Source organism: Pseudophryne corroboree, chromosome 1, assembly GCF_028390025.1.
Source record: "Pseudophryne corroboree isolate aPseCor3 chromosome 1, aPseCor3.hap2, whole genome shotgun sequence".
In the NCBI taxonomy this organism is placed as follows: domain Eukaryota; kingdom Metazoa; phylum Chordata; class Amphibia; order Anura; family Myobatrachidae; genus Pseudophryne; species Pseudophryne corroboree.
This window is the reverse complement of record NC_086444.1, coordinates 139,455,572-139,465,857: the sequence shown is the minus strand read 5'-3', so window position 1 is coordinate 139,465,857 and position 10,286 is coordinate 139,455,572.

Sequence of the window (10,286 nt, the reverse complement as noted above, 5' to 3'; positions counted from 1 at the left end):
TAGGAGGTAGAATTTGTGGTGCATTCTGTTTAGAGCCGCTTGAGTGCGGGCAAGGAGCAACTTTTGGAGCTGACCCCGAACATTAGAGATCTAATTTTTAAGGATTTTGGAGGGATGGGCTATATTCTTAGCTTCAAGGTCTAACAGGTCAGCTTCTAGTGTCTTCTGCATTTGATGGGCCTGTTTTTTGAGAGTAGCGCCAGCCTGAATTGCGGCTCCACGGGTAACGGCTTTAAAAGCACACCAGTGGTTAATAAGGGAAGTATCTTGGGGGAAATTAGTAGCTAAATAAGAGTCAATAGAGTCAGAGATTATTTTTTTAGACACAGGGTTATTTAGAAGGTAAGGGTATAAACGCCATTGGCGGGGAGGGTTGTAAGTACCGTGAAGATTCCATTTCCAGAGAACTGGGGCGTGGTCAGACCATGTGATTGGTAGAATATCAACGTCTTTAGTTCTCTGGAGAGACCATTTATCACACAAGATCAGGTCTATTCTGGAGTAGGAGTTGTGGACAAGTGAGTGGATTGTGTATTCCCGACCCGAGGGGTTATGAGTTCTCCAGACATCATAAAGGTCGAATTCCGCAAGGAGATTGCGAAAGGCCAGGGAGGGGCCAGAGAGGGTAGTGGGCACAGTCTGGGAGAATTGGCGGGACTTGTCCATTTTAGGGTCAAGAACAAGGTTATAGTCACCCAAGACTACCAGAGAACCCTTTAGTGTATTGCGTATAGTGAGGAATAGTTTTCGTAGGAAGGGGATCTGGTTAGAGTTAGGTGCATATAGGGATACCAGGGTAATCGGCTTGTCATCCAGGAGGCCAGTGAGAATAAGATAACGGCCATTTTTGTCTGAAAGTTGAGACTGTAGGGAAAAGGAGACATTTTTGCTAAAAAGGATAGCTACCCCATTCCTCTTGGATGGACCATTGGCATAGTATCCCACAGGGAAGTGGCTACTCTTAAAAAGGGGAGGGTTAGCAGAAGAAAAGTGTGTTTCTTGTAGTGCTACGACATCAGCTTTTTGCTGGTGGAAGGAGGAGAGGGCCAGCCGACGCTTATTGGGCGAGTTCAGTCCTTTGGCATTTAGAGATATAAGGTTCAGCATTGTAAACATATGTTAGACATGAGAAAGAGGGATCTATACTGATCTACTGGAACGTACCTGTACCGAGTACTGATGAACAGTTGTGACCGGGGGAATGAATCAAGTCTGGAGCTCAGGGGAGGAGGGAGCATGCGGGAATGGCATGGGTTGGGTTGAAAACAGGAGAGTAGGAGGCAAACAACAAAAAGAAAAGGTCCGGTATACTGGACCTGCATGGCTACTGCAGGGAGGGGGAAAAAGATTCGGGGGTTTGCAGTAGTACAGAAAAAGGTGGAGGCGGGCTGGGTGAACATGCACCGCCACTCCAATATAACTTCTGAGAAGGTAAAATTAAAGCACGTACAGCTAGTGTAAACTTCTCTAATTAACAAGGAGGTGCACTATGGGGCACCAACAGGTATTCAGTGGGTAGTAATAACCGGGCAAAGTATCGTCCCTTAATAGGAAACAACATTTGAACAACATGTGAAAGAGTAAGCCTGTAACTCGTAGACCTGGAAAGAAAACATGTAATAAGGCATATTATGTCATTTGAAGGAAGAAAAATAGAAAAAGTACTTATATCTCCCCTTGACAGGGGGTAGGAGGTCTACAGTCTCCGTGGACCGGAGATGTCAGTGGGTAAATTTTGAAAGGACCCGATGTGGCAGTCCGGTCAGGTGGACGCCCAGTCTTGACGGACGGTAGCAGCTCTTGTCGATGTAGACGGCTTCGGGATAGAGATGTCCCAATCCAGCAATAGCTTCACACCCGCGTCTAGGGAGGAAATTATATAGGTCGAATCTTCATATGAGACTATCAATTTAACTGGGAATCCCCAGCGGTAGTGGATGTCGTGGGACCTCAGAGCAAGGGTGATGGGGGTAAAAGCGCATCTCTTTGCGATAGTAGCAGCTGAGAAATCTTGAAATATCTGAAGTCCCCCTAAAGTATCGGAGTTCTTGGATTCTCTAGCGGCCCTCATAATACGCTCCTTAACTGGGAAGAAATGAACTCGAAGGAGGGTGTCTTTAGGGAGGTCAGATGAGACAGTACGGGGTCTAGGGAGTCGGTGGATGCGGTCGATCAGGAGTTCCGAGGTGTCCGCCGTTGGGAGAAGTTTCCTAAATAAGGCAGTGGCGTAGGATTCCAGTTCAGAGTTGGTAACGGAGTCTGGGATGCCTCTAATTTTGATGTTATTCCGCCTTGATCTGTCCTCCATATCTGCCAGTTTGGATTTGAATTGGTCCAGATCTTGTTGTTGACGATCATGGGATGAAAGCAGGTCATTGTGGGAGGTGACCAATTCTTCCATCTTACGTTCTAGATGGTCTGTCCTGTCTCCCAATGCTACCAGTTCAGTTTTGACCTCGCGGACGGCAGAGGTCAAATCCTTAGAAAGTTCAGACTTGAAGGCGGAGAGAATCTGACAGAGGGATCTCACGGTTAGGGGTGCATCCGATTCGCAGTCCACACCCGACACTGAGAGAGTGGAAGTTAGGACACTAGATCCCGTGGGGTCCAGCGTGGCGGAAGGGGAGGAGACACTTTGTAGAGGGGAGATTTGGAGGGACTTTTGAGTGGGGTAGGAGACCTTAGGGGGTATTATCTCCTTGCTTTTTTTAGGTGCCATTTCTCGTCGATAGTAGCGCATGTAGAAGGCACAAAGAGGCGTACTTCAGGAGTGGGTCCAATCAGCTGATAGTGGAGAGACAGGAGAACTCAGTCACATTGATGGTGTGTACGTGTTATTCAGATGAACATGAGTGGCGGTGAACAATTTGGAGAGCACTCACATTGCGGAGGTCTTGCAGATATAGGGCATCGAGATCGTAGAGCAGGAGGGTTGAGAGTATAGGGGCGGGACAGAGTAAGGCAGAATATTGCCCAAATCCGTTATTCCGGAAGGGCAGGGAGTCTCGTCCCGTGGGCGATGCGGCAGGGGCTGCCGGTGTTCTCTGATCACTGATCTCGCGGGGCTTGAGGTGATCTAAGGACCGACTGTAGGGTTTGAAGTTCCCAGCGCATATCCACTAGAGCGTCGACCCCGACCCTCCTCTGTAAGGAGTGCTTATTATGTATGGAGCTAGGTTTAGCTCCTTCAGTGCTGGAGTATGGGGAAAAGCTGGGGTGCAAAGATAGCCCGCAGGATGTACTTCCAATCGTGGGGGGCCTTAGTGGGGCAAGTTCTCAGACCCTGTGATGGGATGAGGGGAGAGGTGTGTGGTGGGGAAGGAGATCGTGAGCAGCGCACCCAGCTTGGATGAGAAACAGTTCCACTTACTTTATAGCTGTGGAATCCAAGATGGCCGCCGTCATACACCCAGGCAGGGGATCTCTCACAGCAACCTCGTTTCCAGGGGTCAGGCAGCGAGTCTTCCCTGTTCCAGAGGTGCCCGAGGGTCCAAGGCAGGCTGGAGGAGGTATGGGGGAGCTCCCAGTCTCGGGGGGGAGTAGCCGCGGGTCCCGTTTCGGCCGCGTTCCGGTCCCGGAGCTCGGCGCCGGGGAGGCTTCAAAATCGAGGCCCCGGCTTCAGGATGGATGGTAGGCCTCAATCGCAAAACGGGCCGGAGGGTCCACCTGATGATGTCTCTGTGCAAAGGTCCCTGGTTACAGTTGTGGGTAGAGCTGAGTGGGGTTGTCTAGGTGCAGGGGCCAGCAGTAATAGGTAGATTTAACCTCTTGTTAGCTGGAGCTCATATGCAGCACAACTCTCCAGTTTAAAGCTCAGGCCACGCCCACAAATTATTTATTTATTTTTATCATTTATTAAAAGTTTCTTATATAGCGCAGCATATTCCGTTGCGCTTTACAATTAAAACAACAAAGTCATTGGTTGGCCGCTGATAGGGTTACTGTATCAGGGCTTGTTTCATTGTCTTAATTCCATCATCATATTGGATTACCATATACAATGAGCAAAAATCCATAGTTGCTAGATAACAGTCATCAGTATTGTCAGTGACCTCACTTTATCCCCGATCTGTTCGGAAGGACTCTGCACTCTAACTATTGGTCAGAGCGCAGTCATTCAATACACTCCGCTGCCACCACTCATGATAACAGTAAAAAAGGAGTCAAATGTCCCAAAACACCTTTATATAACAATTGCACAGGCATGACAACCCCAACACCCACGCATTATGCAGTATGCCACCTGCTTTTGCAATTAATAAGAGTCTATAGCATAGCCTAGCAGTCTCACAATCTCTTCAAAGGATTGGGCTCTGGAAGCATATATGAATGAACTAAACAAAGAAAACTTTATTTACAAAAAAGGGTACAATGCTTATTTAGAAAAGAATGTTAACAAGAAATGGTTACAAAGTACATACTGTACAGGCAAGCAATCAAATTAAAAATGGCAAACCTTACAGTTAACACACAGCCAATTTGTCCTAGGAGAAAGGGAAGGAAATTGAAAAAATAAGAATTTACTCACCGGTAATTCTATTTCTCGTAGTCCGTAGTGGATGCTGGGAACTCCGTAAGGACCATGGGGAATAGATGGGCTCCGCAGGAGACTGGGTACTCTAAGAAAGAATTAGGACTACTGGTGTGCACTGGCTCCTCCCTCTATGCTCCTCCTCCAGACCTCAGTTAGGGAAACTGTGCCTGGAAGAGCGGACACAACAAGGAAAGGATTTGGAATCCCGGGTAAGACTCATACCAGCCACACCAATCACACCGTACAACTCATGATACTATACCCAGTTAACAGTATGAATAACAACTGAGCCTCACTAACAGATGGCTCATAACAATAACCCTTTAGTTAGGCAATAACTATATACAAGTATTGCAGACAATCCGCACTTGGGATGGGCGCCCAGCATCCACTACGGACTACGAGAAATAGAATTACCGGTGAGTAAATTCTTATTTTCTCTGACGTCCTAGTGGATGCTGGGAACTCCGTAAGGACCATGGGGATTATACTAAAGCTCCCAAACAGGCGGGAGAGTGCGGATGACTCTGCAGCACCGAATGAGCAAACTCAAGGACCTCCTCAGCCAGGGTATCAAACTTGTAGAATTTTGCAAACGTGTTTGATCCCGACCAGGTAGCAGCTCGGCAAAGTTGTAAAGCCGAGACCCCTCGGGCAGCCGCCCAAGAAGAGCCCACCTTCCTCGTGGAATGGGCTTTTACTGATTTAGGATGCGGCAGTCCAGCCGCAGAATGTGCAAGTTGAATCGTGGAGCAGATCCAGCGAGCAATAGTCTGCTTAGAAGCAGGAGCACCCAGCTCTTTCTGACTCTAGCCGTCCTGGAAACATAGATTTTCAGGGCCCAGACTACGTCCAGCAACTTGGAGGCCTCCAAGTCCCGAGTAGCCGCAGGCACCACAATAGGTTGGTTCAAATGAAACGCTGATACCACCTTAGGGAGGAATTGGGGACGCGTCCTCAATTCTGCTCTGTCCATATGGAAGATCAGATAGGGGCTTTTACAGGACAAAGCCGCCAATTCTGACACCCGCCTAGCCGAAGCCAAGGCCAAAAGCATGACCACTTTCCACGTGAGATATTTTAATTCCACGGTCTGAAGTGGCTCAAACCAATGTGATTTTAGGAAATCCAACACAACGCTGAGATCCCAAGGTGCCACTGGGGGCACAAAAGGGGGCTGAATATGCAGCACTCCCTTAACAAACGTCTGAACTTCAGGCAGTGAAGCCAGTTCTTTTTGAAAGAAAATAGACAGGGCCGAAATCTGGACTTTAATGGAACCCAATTTTAGGCCCATAGTCACTCCTGACTGTAGGAAGTGCAGAAATCGACCCAGCTGAAATTCTTCTGTGAGGGCCTTCATAGCCTCACACCAAGCAACATATTTTCGCCATATGCGGTGATAATGCTTTGTTGTCACATCTTTCCTAGCTTTTATCAGCGTAGGAATGACTTCAACCGGAATGCCCTTATCCATCAGGATCCGGCGTTCAACCGCCATGCCGTCAAACGCAGCCACGGTAAGTCTTGGAACAGACAGGGCCCCTGCTGTAGCAGGTCCTGTCTGAGAGGCAGAGGTCAAGGGTCCTCTGAGATCATCTCTTGTAGTTCCGGGTACCAAGTCCTTCTTGGCCAATCCGGAACGATGAGTATAGTTCTTACTCCTCTCTTTCTTATTATCTTCAGCACCTTTGGTATGAAAGGAAGAGGAGGGAACACATAAACCGACTGGTACACCCACGGTGTCACTAGAGCGTCCACAGCTATTGCCTGAGGGTCCCTTGACCTGGCGCAATATCTTTTTAGCTTTTTGTTTAGGCGGGACGCCATCATGTCCACCTGTGGCCTTTCCCAACGGTTTACAATCAGCTGGAAGACTTCTGGATGAAGTCCCCACTCTCCCGGGTGGAGGTCGTGCCTGCTGAGGAAGTCTGCTTCCCAGTTGTCCACTCCCGGAATGAACACTGCTGACAGTGCTATCACGTGATTTTCCGCCCATCGGAGAATCCTTGTGGCTTCTGCCATCGCCATCCTGCTTCTTGTGCCGCCCTGTCGGTTTACATGGGCGACCGCCGTGATGTTGTCTGACTGAATCAGAACCGGCTGGTTTTGAAGCAGGAGTCTTGCCTGACTTAGAGCATTGTAAATGGCCCTTAGTTCCAGAATATTTATGTGTAGGGAAGCCTCCTGTCTCGACCATTGTCCCTGGAAGTTTCTTCCCTGAGTGACTGCCCCCCAACCTCGGAGGCTTGCATCCGTGGTCACCAGGACCCAGTCCTGTATGCCAAATCTGCGGCCCTCGAGAAGATGAGCACTCTGCAGCCACCACAGCAGAGACACCCTGGCCCTCGGGGACAGGGTGATCAGCCGATGCATCTGAAGATGCGATCCGGACCACTTGTCTAACAGATCCCACTGAAAGATCCTTGCATGGAACCTGCCGAATGGAATTGCCTCGTAAGAAGCTACCATCTTTCCCAGGACTCGCGTGCAGTGATGCACCGACACCTGTTTTGGTTTCAGGAGGTCTCTGACCAGAGATGACAACTCCTTGGCCTTCTCCTCCGGGAGAAACACCTTCTTCTGTTCTGTGTCCAGAATCATACCCAGGAACAGCAGACGCGTCGTAGGAACCAGCTGCGACTTTGGAATATTCAGAATCCAGCCGTGCTGTTGTAGCACTTCCTGAGATAGTGCTACTCCGACCAACAACTGCTCCCTGGACCTCGCCTTTATAAGGAGATCGTCCAAGTATGGGATAATAATAACTCCCTTCTTTCGAAGGAGTATCATCATTTCGGCCATTACCTTGGTAAATACCCTCGGTGCCGTGGACAGACCAAACGGCAACGTCTGGAATTGGTAATGGCAGTCTTGTACCACAAAACGGAGGTACACCTGGTGAGGTGGGTAAATGGGGACATGCAGGTAAGCATCCTTGATGTCCAGTGATACCATGTAATCCCCTTCTTCCAAGCTTGCAATAACCGCCCTGAGCGATTCCATTTTGAACTTGAACCTCCTTATATAAGTGTTCAAGGATTTCAAATTTAGAATGGGTCTCACCGAACCGTCTGGTTTCGGTACCACAAACATTGTGGAATAGTAACCCCGTCCCTGTTGAAGGAGGGGAACTTTTATTCTCACCTGCTGGAGGTACAGCTTGTGAATTGCCGCCAGCACTACCTCCCTGTCCGGGGGAGTAGCTGGCAAAGCTGATTTGAGGTAACGGCGAGGGGGAGACGTCTCGAATTCCAGCTTGTATCCCTGAGATACCACTTGTAGAACCCAGGGATCCACCTGTGAGCGAACCCACCGGTCGCTGAAGTTCCAGAGACGGGCCCCCACCGCACCTGGCTCCACCAGTGGAGCCCCAGCGTCATGCAGTGGATTTAGTGGAAGCAGGGGAGGATTTTTGTTCTTGGGAACTGGCTGTATGGTGCAGCTTTTTCCCTCTACCCCTGCCTCTGGGCAGAAAGGACGCGCCTTTAACCCGCTTGCCTTTCTGGGGCCGAAAGGACTGTACCTGATAATACGGTGCTTTCTTAGGCTGTGAGGGAACCTGAGGTAAAAATGTCGACTTCCCAGCTGTCGCTGTGGAAACGAGGTCCGAGAGACCATCCCCAAACAATTCCTCACCCTTGTAAGGCAAAACCTCCATGTGCCTTTTAGAATCCGCATCACCTGTCCACTGCCGAGTCCATAATACTCTCCTGGCAGAAATGGACATTGCATTTATTCTAGATGCCAGCCGGCAAATATCCCTCTGTGCATTTCTCATATATAAGACTACGTCTTTAATATGCTCTATAGTTAGCAATATAGTGTCCCTGTCAAGGGAATCAATGTTATCAGACAGGGAATCAGACCACGCTGCTGCAGCACTGCACATCCATGCTGGAGCAATAGCAGGTCTCAGTATAGTACCTGAGTGTGTATATACAGACTTCAGGATAGCCTCCTGCTTTCTATCCGCAGGCTCCTTTAAGGCGGCCGTATCCTGAGACGGTAGTGCCACCTTTTTTGACAATGTGTGAGCGCTTTATCCACCCTCGGGGATGTCTCCCAACGTACCCTGTCCTCTGGCGGGAAAGGGTACGCCATTAGTAACTTTTTAGAAATCACTAGTTTTTTATCAGGGGAAGCCCACGCTTCTTCACACACTTCATTTAACTCATCTGATGGGGGAAAAACCACTGGTTGCTTTTTCTCCCCAAACATAATACCCTTTTTAGTGGTACCTGGGTTAATGTCAGAAATGTGCAACACATTTTTCATTGCCGTAATCATGCAACGGATGGCCCTAGTGGAATGTACATTAGTCTCGTCGTCGACGACACTGAAGTCAGACTCCGTGTCGACATCTGTGTCTGCCATCTGAGGTAGCGGGCGTTTTTGAGCCCCTGATGGCTTTTGAGACGCCTGGGCAGGCACTGGCTGAGAAGCCGGCTGTCCCACAGCTGTTATGTCATCGAACCTTTTATGTAAGGAGTTGACACTGTCGGTTAAAACCTTCCACATTATCCATCCACTCTGGTGTCGACCCCGCAGGGGGTGACATCACATTTATCGGCACCTGCTCCGCCTCCACATAAGCCTCCTCATCAAACATGTCGACACAGCCGTACCGACACACCGCACACACACAGGGAATACTGAGTGTCACAACTGAGGGCCTGAGCTGACGGGAGGCAGCCTCAGTTGTAGGGGCTGAGATGTACCGGAACCTGGGAGGTTGTATCAGACCCCTGGACATGTAAGTAACATGAATAATAACTGCCCGAAGGCGTGACCACGACAACTTGGATAAAAGTCAATGATGTTTATTATGACAACTCCGCAACACAGCAGCAGTAAAAGAAAATGTAAAAGTCAGCAAAGAATAAATACAGTTCCTGGGTACTACAGGATGGCAGGAGCCACAGGGCACTGGTAGTGTGAGATAGTTCTTATGATCTTCTAGATGGAAAGTCCTTACCAGGCCCGACTGTAGCAATGGAGATAACCCAGGATTGTGCCAGCTGGTGTATTAGGAAAAGCTGGGTTGCTGAAGATAAAACAGCTGCTGTGGATACTGGCTGGAACCAGACTGTTGTTAGCACGGAGTGGATACTGGCTGGAACCAGTTAAATAATAAATGAACTTGGGAGCGATGAAATATGAACTGAGATGTAGAACTTGAGAGCGGAGAAATAATAATACCGGTGGAGAGTGGTAAAGTGTAGAAAGGACACCGGCCCTTTAAGGGAAGCTGTACTCTGCTGGAAGCTGAGCTGGAAGCAGGTAAAGTTGTAGCTGGAAACAGATGAATCCACAATGGATTGGAGAGTCAGGCTACACCGCAGGTGGAATGCTGGTGCGGGTCTCTATGGTGGAAGTCTTGAGACAGGAGCTGGAACCTGGAAGACAATCACAGGAGAGAGACAAACAGGAACTAGGTTTGACAACCAAAGCACTGACGCCTTCCTTGCTCAGGCACAGTGTATTTATACCTGCAGCAAGGAAGGGATTGGCTAGGCAATTATGCAGATTAAAAATACTGACAACAGATTGGAGGAAATGATCAGCTGACAGAATCCAAGATGGCTGCACCCATGCAGACACTTGGAGGGAAGTTTGGTTTGTAATCCATGTGGTAATGAAAACAGTAATGGCGGCGCCGGCCACCGGAGACAGGAGGCGCCAGGCTGACAGATGCACATCCAACCACGCGGACACAGCGGAGGCCGCGGCTGACGTAATCGCCACTCAG